The 22,193-nt window shown below is 47.1% G+C and overlaps 1 long non-coding RNA gene and 1 pseudogene across 3 annotated transcripts; one reads left to right on the top strand and one right to left on the bottom strand.

Annotated features, from left to right (window-relative positions):
- Positions 1 to 1,814: 1,814 nt before the first annotated feature.
- Positions 1,815 to 8,448, bottom strand: LOC119252092 (uncharacterized). Of its 3 annotated transcripts, none has more exons than XR_008553158.1 (4): positions 6,120 to 8,448; positions 5,307 to 5,437; positions 2,989 to 4,736; positions 1,815 to 2,453 (listed from the first exon to the last, which is right to left on the bottom strand). It is a non-coding gene; the product is annotated as an uncharacterized LOC119252092 (long non-coding RNA). The 3 variants fall into 3 exon arrangements; XR_008553159.1 differs by having other exon boundaries at positions 1,815 to 3,149; positions 4,616 to 4,736; XR_005126729.2 differs by having other exon boundaries at positions 1,815 to 4,736.
- Positions 8,449 to 8,978: 530 nt separating this feature from the next.
- On the top strand, positions 8,979 to 19,794 carry LOC119252085 (antigen peptide transporter 1-like; annotated as a pseudogene).
- The last annotated feature ends 2,399 nt before the right edge of the window (positions 19,795 to 22,193 follow it).

Below are 22,193 nucleotides of genomic sequence, written 5' to 3'. Positions count from 1 at the left end.
CACAAGCCTAGGTCGGAGGCATGGGGACTGGGCAGCCGCGATATGCGTTTGTTTTTCAAGTGCGCTGCTTCTCCCCGCAAGCTACCAGCTGGCCTGGGGCTGTGTGTAGGTCTTCAGGAGTCTTTGTTTTTCTCTAATGGTGCCTGGAGCAGTTTACTCACCTCCACGGCGAATCCTGCAGGGTTCTGCACAGCTCTAGTTCATGGGGTGTGGTGGATGAAATAGTTCCTTTCCACTCACAGTCTGCTTGATGCGTAGTTTGTTCTTGTTGGTTGTTACAGGTTTTTTTTTTTTTTTTCCCCTCCTTTCTGCTGGTCGGAGAGTGCCGACTTTGTGGTTGGGGGAGGGTAGCAGGGTTCTGAGCTTTCCTCCCTTCTAGTCCTCTTTTATGGCAACTTTCTTCTTTGGGTAGTTTGCTGGAGTTGTCCGTTTATCTTCAGTGTCCCAGTTCTCACTGGGACCTGTCGCTTTTCCTCCCTATTAGCTTTTTTTTAATGGGAGACCTTACTCACAGTGTTTCCTCACCGCCATGTTGATCCGCCCCTCCCTTCTTTTTTTTAAAAAAAAAAAGTGTGTCTGTCCCTTTAAGGTGTTATAAACCCTTTTGAAATGAGGAGCATAAGGACAAAAGTCTTTGGCAAGAAAGAAAAAGACAGCTTTTGGGTTTCAAAAAGTTGAAATCTTACTTCTGTCCTCAGTCTTTGCTCTGCTTTATTTTTTGGCACATTGCTCACTTGTGCATTTCAGGCACCACAAGGACTCATGGGGGTTCACACCTACAGTTGGGGGATTCCCTTCTCTAGCTGGGGATTCCCTTGTCTAGCTATGCTCTGGGGAAATTCCTGCCTCCTCTCCATAGGCCCCTTTTCTTGGTTCCTCTGGTCAGAGACTTGATGCTTCTCCTAGAGATTAAGCAGTTGCTGTTGAGGCTGTGCAGCTCTCACCCCACGCCTGGTGGTGGGGCTAAGCCCTGACAGGAGAGAGGGGAAAAATGGCAAACTAGGTCTGGGAGGGTTGTCTCCCCAAGTTCTGACTCTTCACAATCCACCTGCTGGTTTCTTTTCCAGGGTTCTCAGTACTTGCTCCTTATCAACTGCCAGTCTCAGGTTGTGATCAATGGGAGCAATAAGCTCTTAAACTGTAATTTTAAATTTCCAAATAAATTAAATATCATGGCTCAAAAGAAACCAAGTATCTAGAAGTTAGGTTCTCTTCCCCGCCCCAAACCAAACATCCTCTCTAGGGCCTAGGGTTGTTTCTGGAGTATTCTGAATTTGTGTATTAGCCTGAGATGGAGAAAGAAATGCAGACAGAAGTTTCCTGGGTGGCCTGCCATTATTTTATTAAAGGTGTGCTCACTTATTAGCGAACTGGCACTGAATGCCAGAATTTCAAACCACCACAGAAGTCATTCAACACCTTCACTTGATAGAAGGAGGAAGTGAGACCAACAGAAGAGGGGTGATTTGTCCCACTGATGGGGATGCACATGGCAAAGATGGCCTGGGAAATGGCTTGTTTAATACAGTGAAGACATCCAGTAACCACTCTCTCAGTGCCAACTAATGTGCCGAGCTAACTATTGCAGGTTTCAAAAAGGAGATGATGCATGAAGTTGAGGGCATAGAAAGTTTATATAACAAGAGAGAAGGGGCATATGGTAAAACTAAACCCCAGGCTATTTTTGAACTTGGAATTTGGTCTAGTGACTTACTCTTTCCTTTATAGAAGTAGTAATAGTATTGATGTAAGTACTAACAGATAAAGTTTGGGTTCTAAGTGATAAAGTTTATAAGCATTTAGCTAATGGCTGGTTCAATAAATGTAGCTTTTTTGGGATTATTGTTATTATTCTTTGAAATTCACAAGTGCTCCCAGAATATTTAAGCATTTGCCATGCTTTGATCTCCAGTGTGAACAAATGCTTAATGAATGGAATTCTTTTACAAGAGCATTCATTGGAGCCCTCAGCTCATTCAGGTGTCTACCCATTTATCAGTCCAGCTTTAAGGGAATGACTCCCTACTCCTCACTTGTACCTCACCCTTGGGGGTTCAGAATGAGAACTTTATCATTTCTGGTATTTCAGAATCATTCAATACATGTCACAGTATGTATAGGATTCTTTCTAGTATGCCCACCCCCTCCTTTGAGAAAGGTGTTTTTGGTATGGTGGCAAAGGAACAAAAGGGGTGTGCTACCTCTGGGAGGCAAGAAGCCCCTTCCCCAGGCTTCCTCTCCCTGAGCACTTGTCTCCCATTGACGAGAGCAGGTTGTGTTCTCAGATTCTTTATTACAAAATAAGGAAGGGAAGTCTGAGGAGATTCACTCATCATAGAATTTTGGCAGCTCGTTGCCCAAGATTACTCGAAGATCCACACTGGCAGCTGCAATGGTGACCAGTTAGATGACACCCCCGCTCGAGCCATCCCGGTTCATGGCCAGAACGATAGCTGCAAACGGTTTCGGTTTGGAGGATGGGAGAGAGAGTGGCTGAGATTCAACGATCTTTTCCCTTCCCTTCTGGCCCATATGCCTACTTCCATCTCAGACCCCAAAATCCACCTCCTGGAGGTAATTAGTGGTGTGTGGGAAAATCAGCTTTTACAAAATGCCTTCATGTGTAGCATCTCCCGATGTCCCCCACCTCCAGCTTAATAATAGCTTAATAATAGAAACAGCTTAATAATAGCTCACAAATTCTTGGATATTTAGCAATCAACTCTCAAGCTGGCCCAATCCAGCCCCAGCACACCACTGATTGTTAGGGTAACCATGGCCCTAATTGCTGTACTCAGAACAGTCCTGGTTCATGCCTCTTGTCTTGATGTCCCATCCAATTGTTCTGCTCCCTTTCACTCACAAAAGCATCCCAGGGTGGACGTTAAAGAAAATGGTCACCCACATATTCGTCTCTCTGCTCCTCACAGTCTGCTTCCTTCCCATGTTAAAAACCGTCCCCAGGTACGATTCCACCTGTCTTGTTACCATTTGTGGTGAAGCGTCTGCATTCCTCAGGGGACATGCCTGGTTTATACGATCCACATAACCATAGATGTAGATGCTGCCAGAGCCACCAATGGCAAAGGGCTGTCGCGTCAGCATTCCATCCAGGGTTCCGTACACCCGGGGAGGCATCACAGGTCAGACTTTACAGCAGCAGATAATAGAAGTAAAACTTGAACTCAGGAAAAGAAGATAATTGTTATCAGAGGGAATAGAGGAGACGGTGGAAGATTGGGGATGGAGCAGATGAGGTATGGGCACAGGTGGTTTGGTGAGAGGAAAAGTCTTTCATATTAAAAGAAAAAATCTCCTTGACCTGCAGAGGCCAAGTAGACAAAGCATGTGACAAAAGTAGAAAATGATGAAGTGCTAAAAACAGAGTGACAATCAGAAGAGTTCAGAGAAACTTATTTGTATTTACATAGCCATGAGACAGACTTAGCGCTTTAAGGGCAAATAATATTTAGAAAAGTGGTAGAGGAAGTGATTTGTAGAGGTAAAAGGAAATAATATAAATTAGGTACTGCTATTGAGTGACTATGTCACACTAAAGAGAAAATAATCATATTTTGCCTAAGTAGAATAAAGGTTACATGTTGAAAGTAAGAGGATATAGGGTTAAAAGATTATTTATAGAAATTTGGTAGATCAAGAAAGTAAGAAAGTAATAGCTTTAGTTTACTATTAAAGACAGTGGAGCACCACTACCGAGTCTTGAGCAAATATAAAGGTGAATATTGAAAATTCCACTTAATAGTTATAGATTATAATACTGAAGAAGAAAAAAATCTTCCTTCCCACTGAGACAAGCAGGTGGTCTCCACTTTCTGCAGTGAAGCCCAGTACCCCATACCCCACGTACTATGCTTTCAAGAGGCAGTCTTTGAAATTCATTGCAGGAATGACATGTTGCTGCACCACCCCCTGCAGTGACCCTCAGGGCTAATGGCTGTTGCCATGGTCCCTGAGGTCCCGGCGTGGGCAAGGAACCATGCGCGCAGGGGGAGAACAGCAAACTCCCTAAGTTGCAAAAAAGCCGAAAGCCTGCCAAGAGATAACGACCACCAGAAGCTGCCACAGAGATGATTAAAAGAAATGTTGACCACCTGGAACCTTATCTCGCTTTCTCAAGGCCCACAAACTTTATTCTGCTTCAACTGTCTTTCTAAAATCTTCCCCTTTTCTGGTCATTAATTGCTAATTAAAAAATAAAAATATAAAGGCTAATACAAATGAAACATCACTAAACTCTGTGTAACAATAGAATTGTTAGTTTAATGATTTCTCTGTTGTCCTTGGCTTTGTTAGCTTTTAATAATAAAAATATTACTTTGTGAAAAGTATATTCACTGTTCCTATGCTTTTAGAGAACATACAAATACTGGCCACAAACCCAGAGAAAATTACACTCAGATTTACACTCTCTCTTGAAGTGTGTCTGTTTGTCATTTCTTTAACCGAATCCCTGACCACCCTGCGCAGTCTCTCAACCCTGAGACGGCCTCATCGTCTACTGCTGTGCTGGTCCGTGGCACATGTGACCTTCACTCCCTTCTGTAGGGGAGGGGGAACCCCAAAGGAGGGAGGGCATGTATGGGGAGAGACTCACATGGCCCCGTTGGTCCCAGCCAGCTACCAAGAGATGCGCAGGCGGGTCCTCCCGATACTTTTAGGGAATGTTCACCACGTTTGCAGCAGCCAAAACAAGTGGAAGTTCTTCCGTTTCCATTCTGAAGGAAATGATAGGCACAGGGTCAATACAACTGCCTCAAGCCCCACCCTCCTGCGCCATTCTCACCATCCCTTCCAAGCGACGCCTGAAACTATAGCTGCGACAGTTCAAACTCCAGCTCCCCTCCCACATGTATGGGGGAACCATGTCTCACACCACCACTTGGCAAGAAGATTTCAGTTGTTCTCCTCCATTACACTGACGCCCTAACCCCACTGCCACCCCAATGACGAGTACTCTCTGCTGCAAGGGCCCTCCCCTGTGGGTAAAAGCAGATATCTTTACTTCTCATCCATGACCTTGACTTTTCACAGCTAACCCCCAGGTATTCTGGTGGCCACATCGTCATTTTCTTCCTCATTATTTGTATTAGGATAGTGATTCATAGTTTTCAAATTGCCTTCACATATTATTTCATTCTCAAAATATCCATATGATGAGGTCTGGTAGGGACTATTATCTTCAGTTTACAAGATGCAGAAACCAGCTTCAAGAGGTTGAAGTGCTAGTTCAATGTTACACTCTGGGGGCCCTAGTGTTGTGGAGTGAGGTCCCCAGAGCTTCATACCCAAGGAGTTCCAGCTGGTAGGCAGCCACATCCGCCACGGCCTGGGCATCAGTAGCTGAACCCAACAGGGCGCAGTAGATGCACTGGTGCGGGGGGACAGCTTGTCAAACACTTGGTTTGTCACTGCCTGGCTGTCGGGAGGGGTCAATAGTCACCAATGTTAGAGCTGCAGGAATTTTTGAGGTTGATCATCCAGAGTTTCTCAACTTTATTGACAAGAGAATAGACAGAGTTAATGAAAGTTACTTCTTGGAATAAAGCAGAAAAAAAAAAGCCACCTCAAAATGAACCACAGAAAGCAATAACCAAAATTAGACACATTATCAGGCTTAGATTTTTATAACAAAAGAAAAAATTTATATAAGTTGAGAATGATGTTCTTTTTATTGATTTGTCTTGCTATTAACCATCTTGAGGTAGACTAATATAGATCTAATCCCATATACTCATTTTGCATGTGAAACACTTGACCAGGAGAGAGAAAGAGACAAAATCAGTTCAATTTTTGATGATGGAATATTTGTTTATAGGACCATCATTTCTATTTGTAAACATAGATGAAAGAGGGTCCCTCAGACCTCTATCCCTATCCTCTTCTCAGACCCTATTCCTCCCAGGGACAAGCCATGTAAGCATTTTACTCTTCTCCATGAATGCAGAGACTAAAACATGCAACCAATATCTTACAATAACTTTTCTGGGAGGTTAACTCCATTTTCCCCAAGCCCCAATCGATTTGTGAATGGGTAGGAAAAGTGTGCATTGGGGGCCATTAAATTCTTTCCAAAATCACACATGGTAACTTGTACTTACCCTGAAAACATCTGGGAATTGGAACCTATCACAACAACCCTGTCAAACTCTACTGCCATGATGGTTGTCTGCAGAGACACAGAGGATGCACTGTCAGCACAGAAAGAGCCTCGATCCCTTCATGTTACAGATGAGGAAGCATTCCCAGAGAGGAAAGTTGACCTGCCCAATGTCATACAGTAATTTGGGCCAGAGATGACTCCCAGTACAAGTTTCTCTCCATCTACCCATTTTCTCTACTGTCTCTTGCTGCTGCAAGGGAATGCCAGAGCCCAGGCTTAAGACAATACTGGAAAGATTGCATCCCTAAGACCCGGCCTTCTTAAGTGGAACCCTTTCCACTTATAGAGGTGGGATGAGGGTCCTAGAGGCACAAGTGTTCCCTTTCAGGGGAGGGCTCAGGGAGACGAACTTACAATCACTGGTGAAGCAGCCCCAAAAGTAAATGACCACCTCTCCAAATGCTTACTGTGTGCACAGATATTGCATAGATGAAACAGAGCAACTGTGACCTTGGGAAGAAAACTCAGGTCTCTTTGAGGCCAGAATCTGTGGACCCCACTTCCATTTAATCAGAAGTGAGCTCTTTTAGTTTATTGAACAACAGAAAGCATTGAGGGGGTCATTGGTTAGCAGGGCCATGTGTCAAGGAAGGAGGGAAGCAGCAAGAATATGAGATAGTTTAAAATATGTTTCATTTAAAGGATTCTGATCAAGAAGTAGGTAGGTGTCTTAGTAGCCAGGAGAAGAGATCTGTACCAAGATTTTGATTGTGAAGTTTTGTTAGGGGGAAAGGATGTCCTGTGCTAATCCCATACAGGCTTTGTGGACTCCACCCCCACTCCAGACTAAAGCCATCAGGACATTGGGAAAGACAAATCCCGTCACCACCAAAGGGAAGGTGGCTGGGACCTGAGGGTGGAGTTAAGCAGCCAGGGTTGGTATAAAAACCAAACACATGGGCCTTGGTGGGGTTGCTCTCTCCTCGCCTCCTGGCTTCACGGCTCCTGGCTTGCGGCCAGCTCTCAGGGTGCCATTTGGGATTCCAGATCGGTGGATCAGGTAGGACACATTTAAAACTTTGTCTCCCACTCTTCTCCCAGAGCTGTACATTTCCTCATTTCCCCTTCCCTTGTAAATAAACCTTTTATTAACCTTTCGCGTGTGCCTGCAGTAGAGCATTGATAAGTCCTTTTTAAGCGCGCGGGTGAGGACCCACAGTCAGGCACCCTGTTTTGTATTGGGGCTGCCCTATAACAGTTTGAGTTGACTTTTTCAGGTCAAGAAAAGCAATTAAGGAAAAGAATTAAGGAAGAATAAAGTTACATATTTTTCTACTGTTGAGTTGGGTGGGGCCTTAAAGATGGATCCGTGGTTCAGGCGAAGAGTCTGAGTCATAGAGAAGGCAAGTGCTTTGTGAAATTCACGAAGACTAGTAGCAGATCTGGGACTAAAAGTCAGGTCTCATTGCCACTGCTTGTTTTGACTTCTACTGCCTACTTTCCACTGCTCGTCTGGCAGCAAGGGAAGATTTTCTAACTTATAAATGGTTTTACTGCTATCTTTACCAGGCACCATAAGTTACTCTGGTGGCCACTCCCTTAAGACAAAGCTGCCCTCCAGGCAGGAGCGGTGGCAGCAAGCTGGGTGTAGAAGCCAGTCTGCCTTGGGCTGCCACTGACCCCAGGCGCAGGCTGGGCAAAGTCCGCAGCAGGGTCTGAGAATGGGAAGAGGAAGGAAAGGAAGCGGGGCAGCATCTGAGCCAAGCAGGAGTCCTCTTTCTCCAAGCTCGGGAAGGCCCCACCAGCTCACACGGAACCCTCCTATCAGTGCTGGGGCCATGATTTTCCCCTTCTCAGGGGGCCAGTTTATCAAAGGTCTGTGAGATGAGCTGTCTCTCTTCAATCAGTATCCACATTCCCGTCTCCCAAATGCTGTCCTACTTCATCCAGCGCACCAGACCCTCACCTTCTCCAACTTGAATTAAAAGCCCCTCTCTCCAGTTCAGAATGAAAGCAAAAGGGCCTTAAAACAGCTTCCCCTTGACGCCGGCAGCCAAGAGCCAAAGCATCTCCTTCTCCACCGCCTCGCACGCCTGGTCCCTTCGCGGGCCCCCAGAAGATCCCCTTCAGAGCAGAGATGCTTTAATTTCATTGTAAGGTGCGAGCCCTGGTTAATACAAGACACTGCCTCACACTGTTAGACTCAGGGTCCCCCTGCCATTCACCTTCCCTTCCCCGCTGCTAACCCTCAAACCCAGACTTATTACCCCCGCGTGGCCTTCCCGGCCTGGGGCAGGTCCCGGGTTGGTGCTCCCGCCCGCGGCATCTCTGCGCCGCGCTTCTTGCTGCTCGGGGCACCGGTTCGCGACCCGGGACCGCGCGCCGCGCGCAGCCTCCGGCCCGCCCCTCACCACGCCCTGCCGCCAGGGGGCGCCGGGGGCCCCGAGGGAGCCGCGCCCGCCGCGCTAACCTGTGTGGGGCAGACCTGCCCGGAGACAGGTGACGCGAGAGCCCCGGCTGAGGCTGGAGCGAGACAGTCAGTAGCGGGTGCAGCGAGGGGCCACTTAGAGGAAACGGGGGGCTGGTGCCCGTGGTGGCGCCAAGGATGATCTGAAGTCAGGTCTGACCTCAGCGCCCTCTCCCGCAGCGGTCCCGGCGCGCGCGATCCCCAGTGGGCGGACCTCGTGGCCGGCGGCCGCTTTCGCTTTTCTTTCCCATAAACGGCTCCCTTCGGGGCGGCGCGGGCTGCGCTGGTTCCCGGGACTTCCCCAGGGCCCCGCCCCGGCCCGCGGGAACCCGGACACCGCGGCGCCCAGACCCCTGCTCCGGGGTGCGGACGCCCCGGGCCCGCGCGCGGATGGCCAGCTCGGGGAGGCCCGCGCCCGGCGGGTGCCTCTGCCCGTCCCGGGCGCCCCTCGCGTGCCTGGGCCCCGCGCTGCTGCTGCTCGCCGACCTGCTGCTGCTGCGGCCGGCGCTGCCCGGGGTCCTCTCCCTGCTGGTGCCCACCGCGCCGCCGCTGTCCCGGCTCTGCCTGGTGGGCCTGAGCCGCTGGGCCGCGCTGTGGCTGGGGGCGCGAGGCGTCCTCTGCGCGGCGCCCGGCTCCGAGGGCGCAGGGGTGCCGGGGTGGACGGCTGCTGGGAAGCCGCTGGCGGCGGCGCTGGGGTTGGCCCTGCCTGGACTTGCCGTGTTCCGAGAGCTGAAGTCTTGGGGGCCCCCAGGGTCTCCGACAGCGCCGAGCTCCTGCACTGGGGAAGTCGCCTCGACGCCTTCGCCCTCAGCTACGCGGCTGCACTGCCCGCCGTCGCCTTGTGGCATAAGCTCGGGGGCCTTCGGGGGCCTGGGGATCCCGGGGGTTCTGGAGACACGGTCCGTAGACTTCTGGGCTGCCTGGGCTCGGAGATCCGCCGCCTCCCACTCGTTTTGGTCCTGCTGGTCCTCTCCTGTGTCGGTAAGGGGGCTGCGGGGAAGGGGCGGGGGCTGGGGGCAATCAAGATCAAGGTCAGCAGGGCAGGCTGGTGTGGGTCTGGGAACCCAGCCCGGATCCTGAGGAGACCCTCCCATGTGGAGGAGAGAGTCCTGGATGCCTGTGTGACCCTGTGAAGCTGCTGCACTGAGCCCCTCTGGCAAGCCCTTGCCTTTGCGGCCTAAGGGCTCCAGCTTAGATGGAGAGTATCTCACTCTCAGAGATGATGCCAGAGGAGCTCACTCCATGGTCTCTAGCCTTCTAATGAAACCCCTAAAGATCTGGTGCAAACACAGCTTTGTGTTTCAGGGTGGCCTGTTTGGTGCAGGGATGTGACCTCAGAGTTGTCCTTCTCTGCTGCCTCCCAGGACAATAGGGGGTGGTGGAGGAGGGGTGGCTGGGACAGCCTGGGTGGAGCTGAGCTGCTGACACGTGGTGTTGGCGAGTGACCCATCTCTCCTCTCCCTCCCCAGGGGAGATGGCCATCCCCTTCTTCACCGGCAGACTCACTGACTGTATTCTACAAGATGGGGCAGCCACGGCCTTCACCCGGAGCATAATTCTCATGTCCACTCTCACCATAGCCAGGTCTGGGGGCTGAAGATGGAAATTGGGAATGTGGGGCCCTGAAAGAGGGAGTTGGAAGTTGGGGCTGCTGTCCAAAGTGCACTTCTGCAGGGATACCTGGGACGTACTCTGTCTCCTGAACATGCCCTAACCTTCCTTTGCTCCAACTCTCCTTAGCGCAGTGCTGGAATTCTTGGGTGACGTGATCTACAAGAGCACCATGGGCCATGTGCACAGCCAGTTGCAGGGAGAGGTGTTCCAAGCTGTCCTGCGCCAGGAAACAGAGTTTTTCCAACAGAACCGAACAGGTTTCACATGAAGCTCACTCTACATGGCTATACTCTATATGCCCATACAACCTCTTTTACACATAGCCTTGCTGTGTCTGCTCTCTCTCTCTCTCTCTCTCTCTCTCTCTCTCTCACACACACACACACACACACACACACACGAACACACTGCTATTTCTTATTCTTGCTACACATCAAGAGCAAAATACCTTCAGAAAGACTTAATTTTTCCATCCAAGGCAAGGTTTTCCCCATAAATTTATTCCTATATGTGTATTTAGATAGAAACCACAGAATTTCAAATATGGAAATTTTGAGATCACAAAGTCTAACTGCCTTATTTTATAGTGAAAGAAACTGAGGCCTGCACCCTAATGCTGACACTTCCTGTCACATGTGACAGAAGGAAGTGGGGGGAGACTCCCAGTGTTCTGACTCCCAATCTGGTGCACGTCACAGTTTCCTAAACTGCATTCCCCATGTTCCCACCAACTCTATTAAACGACCAGCATATTAAGCTCTTCCCACCTATGTGTACAGTATCGGATGGGCGTGGCACAGAAATCTGTCAGAAAAATGGAAATTTACATGGCTATTGATTTCCTTATAATTAAAATGAAGGGCCTTGGCCAGGCTTTTCTGCTCTAGCACTCATCCTTCCTGCACTGAGATCCCCAGACCTCCCTCTATACCTCACCATTTTCCCAGCCTCCTTACAACACCATGTTGACACCTCTCCCTGGCATTCTTGCCACTGCTAGTCTCCCATCCACTCTGAACCTCTCATTCACTCCGCCCTCTTCTCCCCAACTCCTGGCAGGTGCCATCACATCTCGGGTAACAGAGGACACGTCCACCGTAAGTGAGTCTCTGAGCGAAAGGCTGAACCTACTGCTGTGGTACCTGGTGCGGGGGCTGTGTCTCTTGGTGCTCATGCTCTGGGGGTCACTGTCCCTCACCCTGTCCCTCATCCTGTCACCCTGGTTGCCCTGTCTCTGCTTTTTGTTCTGCCTGAGAAGCTGGGAAAATGGTACCAGGTAAGACCAGGGCATTGGCCCAGGTACACAGGCCCCTATCTCCCAGACTCAGAGGGCTCAGTTCCTCTAAGATTTCTTCCTAACTTTCTTGGCACACTCCCTGATTGTGCATCTTGCTGGGTCTCAGATTGCTCAAAGCTGACCTTCACATTTTCTGTGCTTTTAACTTCAGACACATCTGTCTTTAAGGATACGATGATCAATCTCAAGGATGTGGCCCCTGACAGCCCCTGAGTCATTTTCCTCTCCTTTGTATCTCTTTAGTCTTGGGGTGTGACTGTCTCCCTTTTTCTTCTTTCCTGTCCCTCTCTCCCTTTTCATCTTTAATCTCCAGCCAGGTAACTCAGACACTAGTGTCCCTTATGGTTTTCCAACCCTGTGTGACATCTCTTGTCTGTGTCTCCACAGTTGCAGGCCACACAGAAGCAGGACTCTCTCGCACAGGCCAGCCAGGTGGCCATCGAGGCTCTGTCTGCTATGCCTACAGTCCGGAGTTTTGCCAATGAGGAAGGAGAGGCCCAGAAGTTTAGACAAAAACTTCAGGAATTGAAGACACTCAGCCAGAAGGAGGCCTTGTCCTATGCGGTTGACACCTGCACCACCAGTGTGAGCACCCGGGGACGCCTGGGTCCATTCCCTTTCCCTAATCCTCCTCTGGGTGGTGGTTGGTTTGGTGTCTTCATCTTATCAACCTGAGCCCCAGTTAGCCCGCTCAGTGTGCCTTACCCGCTCCCTCTGTTACACACGGTGGCCTGCTTCTTTTCCCAAGAGTACACAAACCAGGGAGAGGCCACGTCTTTCAGTCTAGGGCCTTCCTTTGGCTCCCACGGGGGGCGTGGGGAGCCATAGATTCCTGCGCCTGGGCCTGCTTCATGTTAGGACTGTGTGGGTGTGACAGCCCCGGGAATACAGGAGTCAAGGATGAGGAGCATCTGTGATGTCACTGAAAGAGAACTAGACCAGCAGTTCCTGACTTGATGCCACTGTTCACTGGAACTGGGACCATGGGCAAGTGACTTGCTTTCTCTAGATGGTTTCCTCATTTGAAAAAATGAGAATGGTATCAATTTGTTCATAGGGCTTTTGACATCAATAGTAGATGACATTACATTCATGAAAGTCTTTGGTGCAGAGCTAAGTGCTCCAAGTAATGTGATGAAGGTGGCTGGGAGCAGCCGGGGATCGAACCGGCGCTGCAGAGGCTGCGGGCAGCTTCGCAACCCAGCGCTCAACTGCTCCGCCACCGGGAGGCCCTCTGTTTTTTTATTTTTTTTCAGTGAGTTAAGAAATGCCTTAATTACTTGAATTTTCTCCTCCTTAGTAATTTTGGTTATATTTTTGTTATTATTGTTTGTTTGTCATTGGAGTTAATTTTTCTGTGTATTTCCAATCTGTTTCATGTTGCGTAGTTTGTCTTTTTTTTATTTTTACATACATACACACATGCACACGAATTAGGCAAGGATAACAGCATCTTCATTCCTGGAAAGCTGAAATTATTCTTTTGCTACAGGGCAGGGAGGGGGCACCCTAGGACCCCCAAACCTGCCTGCTGTAAATAAGTTCTGCCATCCCCTGCAACAAGACAAAACGTTTTGTAAGACCTTTAATGGACAGGAACATTAATACAACTAGTGTACAACAAAGAAAAAACAAAGAATATGGTTTCCAAACCCAGAACCCAAAGTTTCCCATCCCCTTGTGGGTAAAAGTTCAGCCAAATAGGATTGGCCCAGAGCAAGGCCTGAAAGCCTGCCACAAGTCTAAACACCTTCGGGGGGGACCCATATAAAAGGTTAGGAAACAGATAAATCTGGAAGGAAAAGAGCAAAATCAAAATCAAGATTAACGTTGGGCCTTCCTGGTGGCGCAGGCGGTTGAGCGCAGTGCTGTGGGGCTGTCCTTAGCCTCTGCAATGCCGGTTGGATCCCCGCTGGCCTCGGAGCAACTCACATGGGGGAGCAGACCTCTCCTGTCTCCACCACTGCTCCCCTCGGGCAGTATATTTCGTCAGTCTGCCTGTTGTGTTCCCCGCTCAATCTCTGGTGAGTCCTCTCACCCTCCTGCGCATCTAGTCTGTACCCTGGTTCTTGTATAAATAAATCTTATTTTTTTTTAAAAAAAAGATAAACACTGACATTGTTAACCTCCCCACCGTCTCTCACCCCATCTTTTTCAACTAGTCCAAGACCAAGAAGCAAGTACAGCTTTTTCACGTGTCTCTCTGCTCCATGTGTCTCCTCCAGGTCTCCTTCTGGCTTTCCCTCCTTCCTTCTCTCCCGTCTCCTCTCTAGCTGCTGCTTCTCCCTGCTCAGCTCTGCACTTCTTGGGTGGGGCCGGAAACTGGAACCTCCCCTTTACCTTAGGACCACCCTCTTACACTTTTATCAGACTAGCCTATAGAAAGTGTGCCCTCTTATTGGAATGGCATGATACACAATATCTAATTTCTGTTTGTGTGTATTTGCAACTGCTGAAAAATGATAAATTCATCACTCACTGGCCTCATTAAGAAATCCATTTTGACCCTTAGACTTTCATCTATCTTAGGTTTCTTACAGTGTTTTGTAGTTTTTTACATTTAATTCTTTGTCTTTAAAATTATTTTAAAAATATGATGGAAGTGAATGAAGCCGGTGTGTGCTGTTAATTTAGCCCTTGACCCACCACCCGTTCTTGTTCCACGAAACCATGAAAAGGAATCCCCAAACTTTTCAGACAACTAAGCAGAGAGAAGCAAACTGTATTCTAAAGAAAAGTTTATTTAGAGGAAAAAGAACAAAAGCAAGGACTTCCAGGCAGGCAGCAATGCTAAGGAGGGGCAAAAGATGCTGAATGGGCCTATATCTAGGGGATATTTAAATCTTTTTTCTCTGTTCTTAAATATCGTCATCCTCTTTGTGATTGGCTGGCTCTCTGTGGCTGCGCTTCTCTGGGCAGCTGCATCCAGCTTTACTAAGTAAGCTCTTCGCTTGTCTTTCGTTCACTGGCCCTGTGCATGGTGCATGGTCTCTTAAGTTGACTCTCCTTATTAGCCTTAAAATTTACTGCCCTCATTAGCCCTCCTGGATTTCTCTGTCCTTGTCTCAGAAGCTTTTTTAACTCTCCCAAAGTCCCTGCCTGCACTGTCCTTGAAGCTGCCTAAGTAACCCTAACTTGCCCTGGGACTCATTAGTGGTAAGATCTTTATATTTTGTTATTTATGTAATTTTAAGTTTTATAGTTGTAACTACATTTAAAAAGTAAAGGGAAATTAATCTTAATCATTTATTTCATCAGTATAACCTGTTATATCAAAATGCATGTAATCATTTAAAACAATTATTTCTCTAGAATTTATTTTATTTTTATTTTTTATTAAAGATTTATTTATTTATGCATACAAGAGCTGGGGAACAGGCCAGAGATGTGGGGTGGGGGTGAGAGGATTCAGCAGAGACAGAGAGGGGAACAGAACAGGTAGACTGACTGAAATACTGCTGAGGGGAACAGCTGGCGAGACAGGAGAGGTCTTTTGCCATGTGGGTTTCTCCCAGGCTGGCTGGGGAATGAACTGGTGCTGCAGAGGCTGTGGATTGCTTCAGTGTGGTGCTTAATCCATTGTGCCACCAGGGAGGCCCTTAAAACAATTATTAATGAGATATTTTATGTTCCTTTTACATACCAAATCTTCGAAACCCAGCATATATTTTACAATTACATCACATCTCAGTTCAGACTAGGCACATTTTAGGAGCTCAGTTTTCAGATATGGCTAGTGGCCACTGTTGATTAGTATGCATTACATGGACTAGATGGGTAACTAGTGCTGTCTCCACTTTTAAATAATCATTTTTTAAATTGAACTGAACTGCCATCCTTGTTATATGTGAAATTCTTTCATAGTGAGATTTGCTTCTGGATTTTTGATTCTGTGTTCTAATCTCATCTATTTCTCTTCTTACACCAGTACCACAGATTTTATTTCATTGACCTTATAGTATTTTATAAAATGTAGAAAGAAATCCTTACTGTTTATTTTTATGCTTTCCTTAGATGTTCTTGGCTGTATATTTCATATAAACTTTCCTTTCATAGAAAAAGACCTATTGTGATTCTAAGTTGAAAAGCATTAAATATATAATTGATTTGGGGAAAGTTGGCATTTTTTTATATTTTCTACCCATCCAAGAATGAGATTTACTTTCCATTTGTGCAGGTCTCGTTTTAGTTCTTAAATAAGATCTTGCAAGTTGACCATCTTTGTGTGCTTTCACAAAGTGTGACCATCTTTGTATGTCTTTCATATAGCTCCTTGGATATAGAGTATATAGGTACTTCATGTGTTTTTTATTGGGATGTTTGTTGAGTGCTATTTGGAAGTGTTACGGGGCAGGGAAAGGGGCACCTTAGAACCCCCAAACCTGCCTGCTCTAATTAGGCTCTGCCATCCACTGCATCAACACAAAACATGTAAGACCTTTAATGGAAAGGAACTTTAATACAATTAGCGTACAATACAGAAAAGACAAAGAATATAATATCCAAATCAAGCCCCCAGAGTTACCCATCCCCTCATGGGATGGGTAAAAGTCCATCCAAACAGGGTTGGCCCACAGTAAGGCCCGAAAGCCTGCCACAAGTTTAAAGCACCTGCCTGTGGGGACCCACAGAAAAGGGTCAGAAACAATCAGACAAGTCTGGGAGGATAAGAGCAAAATCAAAATCAAGATAAAAGCTGCCATTGTCATCCTCCCTGTGGGTCTCTCACTCACATCTGTTTCAACCAGTCCACGACCAAAAGGCAAGCGCAGTTTCTTCACATGTCTCTCGGCTCCATGTGCCTCGTCCAGGTCTCCTTTTGGCTCTCCATCCTGCTTCCTTCCTTCTTCAGTCTCCTCTGCAGCTTCTTCTCTTCTCTTCTCTTTTTATCTTTACCCTCCCTTGGGTGGGGCAGGGAACCTGGAACTACCCCTTTACCTGGGGACCACCTTGTTACAATTTCAGAACTTATACCATTATGTTATTCTGTTGAGCATGGGATTTTGACATCTTATGTAATATCCTGAATTGTTCTCTTGCTTCCCTCTCCCCACTGGACACATGTAGTTTTTAATTAACTCATTAGAATTGTAAATCACTAACTTAAAAAATCTTAATCTCTTATGATTCTAACTATAGATAGTATAGGTCCTGAATGCAGATTTTGTTGCTTCTTAATTAAAGGTTGAATTGTACTATTTGTGGGAGGTTATCTCCTGGTTGTCAGTGGTAATGAAAGGAAAATAGTGAACTTTTTTCTCTAGTGCCAGGAGAAAAAAATCACTTATTTGGTGTTATTTCTTGTTGCAATTTTATCTTTAAAAAATACTTATTTTGTAGAAGAACTGGGCGTAGGCTGGAGGTGCGGGAGGTGAGAGGATTGATTCACCAGACACCAGAGACAGAGCGGGGAGCAGAAAAGGCAGACTGACTGAAATACACTGCTGAGGGGAGAAGCGGGCAAGACAGGAGAGGTCTGCTGTGCCATATGTGAGTTAGCTCACTGGCCGGGGATTGAAATCAAACCTTTGAGGTGATAGCACTGAGACTTAACCCCTAGGCCACCAGGGAGGCCCTCTTGTTGCAATTTTAGGGCTATAATAAATAATATCTTCTTTTCTCCCTGCCAGTTTCAGAGCAAGGACATTGAGAGACTAGAACCCCACCTTTATTAGTTTTATTAAACTGTAATTTGAGAGACTAGCTCAGAAATAGCTAATTTGCTTACTCCCTAGAGTTGAATTTGTCACCCAATCCTTGAGGCCACTCCTCCCCCTTCCTTAGCCCATTCCACTCTTCTCTAACAGAACTTTCCTGCTAAGCTTCCTGTACCTGGAGTACAGGTACCTGCTGAAGCTAAAGATAACAGTGGCGCCCCCTGGAGGAGGGTGCTGGTGAGAATTGACAGCCCCAGGCGAAATACGAACAAAGTATGGGTGGGGTGGAGGCTAATAAGAAATATAAAGGACTACAGAAGGAGCCCCTGGGATTCTACATTCATTCAGGATTTCAGTGTTTTCAGATCTTCAGTGATTATGCCTTAAGCCATTTCTGCCCCCACCATTCTGATCTCCCAGAAGGCTGTTGCCAGCCTCTGAAGGACATGGAGAGGCTTCCAGCAGCCATCCTCAGAGAAGAAAAGTTTGGAGGCTTTGTGGGTAGCCAAGCAACTGAAACTGTTCCCAGCTTTGCTGCTGCTACAGCTTGGAAGGAAAAGGCGAAGACCGGGAGCTGGGTGCCTCACTGAGCTGTGTGAGTGTGGGCCATTTGTCAGGTCATTCTGTAACAGGGTGGTCCCAAGGCAAAGGTGAGGTTCCAGGTTCCCTGCCCCTCCCAAGGAAGGGTGGAGCTGAGCAGGGTGGAGAGAAGAAACTGGAGAGGAGACTGGAGAAGAAAGGAGAAAAGGAAGAACGATGGAGAGACAGGAGACCTGGAGGAGGCACATGGAGCTGTGACATGTGAAGAAACTGCACTTGCTTCTCCGTCATGGACTGGTTGAAACAGACATGTATGAGAGACCCATGGGGGGAAGTTAACAATGGCAGCTTTTACCTTGGTTTTGCTCTGTTTGTTCTAGATGTGTTGGGCCCCTTCTGCCTCTTATCTGTGTGTCCCCATCAAAAGTTTCCTTAGACTTGTGATAGGTTTTCGGGCCGCAGCGGCCCAGCTTTGGGTCAACCCTGTTTGGCTGGGCATTTACCCACAAGTGCTTGATTTGGAAACTATATTTTTTTGTCTTGTCTTTGCTGCACACTAATTGTATTAAAGTTCCTTCCTATTAAAGTTCTTGTGCACTAGAGTATGTTTGTCTTGATGTGGCAGATGGCAGAACCTGTTCAGAATGGGCAGGTTTGGGGGTTCGGGGTTTCCGCTCTCCCTGCCCTGTAACAATTTGGCTGCTGTGACTGCTGTTTTGAGTGTTGATTGTTTGGTGCTGCACTGGGAATCTTGGCAGCTCCAGTGAGCATCTCCTGTTGTGTTTTCTGCTGTCTTTGTGAGTTGGATCTTGGCCTATAGCCTGGCTACCATGTCTCTAGGCCCCCAATGGCAGGAAGACACCATCTTGGGAGCCTTTGTGTTTGGGACTTTAAAACACTGGACACTGCTTCAGATGAGGTAAACAGCCTTTTGTGGCCTTAGTGAGTGACTCTTTGTTTTCCCTTGTTTGTTAAATCAATCCCATTATTGTTCGACAAACCTGAGTAATCTTGCAGTTGTGCGCTCAGGTAAAGAACTCAGACAGTGACCAATAAACTACTTGGGTACTCTCCTTGACCAAGTTTAGTGCCCCTTGCTGCCCTGTATCAGTAGCAGATGAGAAATCATCTCCTCTGCATGAGGCTTTAAACAAAAGGGCAGGAAGTTGGACTAAGCATGCTCAGCTTCCAAACCTGTGGTTAGATCAGTCCTCAAGAGGCCAGGGGTCAGGAGTGGGGGATGCTTTGGGGAAATCTCAAGGAAACCATGAAAATAGGAATGGTTGTTTCCCCTAATTACTTTCGAATTAGATAGGTACTAGATAGCTACTTTTTTTTATTTTTTTGATAGCTACTTTTCTAAATTGTGAAATTAACACATTTAGAAAAGACATAAAACTAAAAGGTGGAACAATGATATTTCAGCAGAATATCACCATGTAAGCACTATCTAGTTCAAGAAGTAGAACACTGCTAGCCCTGCAGAGTGTTCCTTCCCTGGGGAACATTTTCCTCACTACACACTCCTGTACAGCAGCCCTCACCTCTGTCATATTTATGGTCATGCTTTATAGCTTTATAAACACCTAAGTACGCATCCACAAATACTATGTAATTTTGTTTTATTTTCTGTCTATATATAAAAATCTCATATTGAATTCTTTTGTATGTATTGCTTCATTTGCTCATATTACATTTCTTGTTCCCCTGTTGGGGTCACTTTTCACGCTGTGCATCATTCCGTTTTATGGATTTATTCACATTATTGTTAATAGACTCTGGGATGTTCTTACACAGTTTGGGCTGCAACAAGTATCTTACATGTGCATGCTTTCAGATATAAGTGATTCTAAGAGGATTGCTATCACTGGTTAAGCATATGTTCAGATTCAGTAAGTAATTCCACACCATTTTCCAGACAGGGTTACCATTTTCCAGCAGGCCTGCCATCAGTGCCGCGTCCCCACTGCTTCTAGTTCTCATCCACACTTGATATCTTCACACTTGAATTTTAGTCATTTTTACTGGGTATTGTGTTGTCACCTTTTAATTTGTATTTTCTATAATTACAAATGAGATTAAATATCTTTTTCTATGTTTACAGACCTTTTCCTATTGAATTGTTGTTGGTCTTTTTCTTACAAAGGAGTTCTTCCCCCCGCCCCCCCCCCAGTTTTATTGAGCCATTAACTGATGTCCATGTTGTTGCAAATGGCAAAATCTTTTTCATCACGGGTTATCTTTCCATTGATCACATCTTCTTTATCCATTCATCCATGAATGGACACTTAGGGCTGTTTCCATGTCTTGCTGTTGTGAACATGAGGGTGGTGACAACTCTTGTTTATTGCCAGAAGCATTGTAGCTTCCCACCATTCCAAAATTTTTTCCATCATTACCAAATCCATTATAGCCATCCCCACAGCTACCATATTCACCATGACCATGGCTGCCACCAAAGCCACCTTGACCACTGAAATTTCCTCTACAGTGATCACCAACATTTACAGAACCACTCTGACCTGTTTGGTTGGATGAAGCACTGGCTATCTCTTGCTTAGACAGGGCTTTCCGTACTTCACAGTGTGGCCATTCACACTGTGGTGTTTCTGAATGACAATCTGTCTACAGAACCCTGGTCTTCAAAAGCTACAAAAGCAAAGCCTGTTACCACTGTCTTGACCGTGCTGCTCAAAATAATCTAAGTGTTGTTTTTCAGTGTCTTTAATGCCACTAACAAAAATCTTTTTCACAATTAGGCACCAGGTCTTTGTCTTCTGACACCACCCTCTCCATTGCTCAGAATCACTTCTCAGACTACGGATTGCTTAACCTCCCATGAAGACCTTCTGTAGCTCTTCGGCTCCTCTGACTTAGACCTGATGGTAGTGGAAGGGAAGACTTACAGTGCGTACTTGGCAGTGTCCAAAAGCAGAAAAGCTAATCTTTTTCTATTTATTTTTTAAATATTCCGCATGTAAGTAAGATCATGCAGTACTTTTCTTTCTATATCTAGCTTATTCCATGTAGCATATTGTTTTCAGGTTTTGTCCATGTCATTGCAAATAGCAAAATCTTCTTCATCATGGGTTAACTTTCCATAGACCACATCTTCTTTATCCATTCATCCATGTGTAGGGAAAGTGATTATCAGACTTTTTTGCCCTCCTGCCATTAGCGTTGATGATGGATCCCTGTGGTCCTGAGTGCATGCCTGATGGCGGGTACCTGGAGTGGGTTGTGGGCATACGTAGGTGGGTATACCCGGGCTGAGACTGGCCTTGTAAGGGCGGCATCACAGGGAATGGAACCGGCAGAGAATGAGCAAAGAGAGCTGAATAAAAGCAGAAGAGAGAGAAAGAAAAAGATAAAGAGTAGCAGAAGAGAACGAGACCATGAGAACGCCAGAGAGCCCAGGAGCGTGAAGATTTGCTGGGGGCTGCCAGCCTTCTGGTCCCCTGGCATTCCTGCCTGCTGTGTACCTGGTAAAAGATCAATAAAAGCCTGAAGAAGCCACTGAGGGCTCCAGGACTCTCCTTTACCATCTACTCGGATCATAGAGATCCTGCTCTGTGCCCTTCCTGGCACTACATCATGGATGGACACTTAGGGCCTTTTCCATGTCTTGCTGCTGTGAACATGAGAGTGGTTGTAGGGTAAGGTAAAAGGTATCAGGCTTTTCTGCCCTCCCGCCATCAGGATAGATGAGGGAACCCTGTGATCCTGAATGCATGCCTGATGGCGGGCACCTGAAGAGGGTACACCTGCACTAAGACTGTGTTTTTAAGGGTGGCGTCACAGGGATTTCAGTAGAAACCGCGAAAGAAGCAACAGAAGCTGAGAAAGAAGCAGCAGAAGCCGAGAGAGAAGCCGAGAGAGAAGCGAGAGAAGCAGAAGCCCAGAGAAGGCCGAGAGAGCAGAGTGAAGACTTGCTGGGGGCTGGGAGGCCTGCCAGCCTACCAGTCCCCCAGCACCCCGCCTGCCGTGTACCTGGTAATCCCAATAAAAACCTGCAAAACCACTGAGGACTCTGACTCCTCCTTTACCCGGTCTGCATGGGATCAGAAAACCTGCACTGTGGCCATTCCTGCCTTTACAATTGGCGTAAGTCGGCAAGATGATCCATGCAGACGGGTATGGAGCCCTCCGAAGACCTGGAGGGACAAAGGAGTAAAAGACTGCCTGTGACGATGCTGGAGGCGTCATGGCGACCCAGGAGATGGACAAGGTCCAGGATCTACAGGACAAGACCACACCTGGAGAAGGAGATGCCCGAGAGGACCAGCCAACGACCCCTGAGGCAGCAAGAATTGTCGGGAAGACAGGGCCACGATTCGGAGCTCGCTGGTGCTGATAGCAGGGAGAGGCCTAATGGACTTGGACTAATGGAGTTGGACTGACAATCCTGCCAGAAGGCGGAGGACCTTGCAGGTTGATATGTTTTGGGACCCTGGGGGTGGAACAGTTTTGTTTGTAAACCCCAGGAGATGGGAATCT

The sequence above is a fragment of the Talpa occidentalis genome, unplaced genomic scaffold (genome assembly GCF_014898055.3).
Source record: "Talpa occidentalis isolate TD23 unplaced genomic scaffold, MPIMG_talOcc4v2.1 talOcc4.2, whole genome shotgun sequence".
In the NCBI taxonomy this organism is placed as follows: domain Eukaryota; kingdom Metazoa; phylum Chordata; class Mammalia; order Eulipotyphla; family Talpidae; genus Talpa; species Talpa occidentalis.
This window is presented reverse-complemented; position numbering and strand designations above follow the sequence as displayed.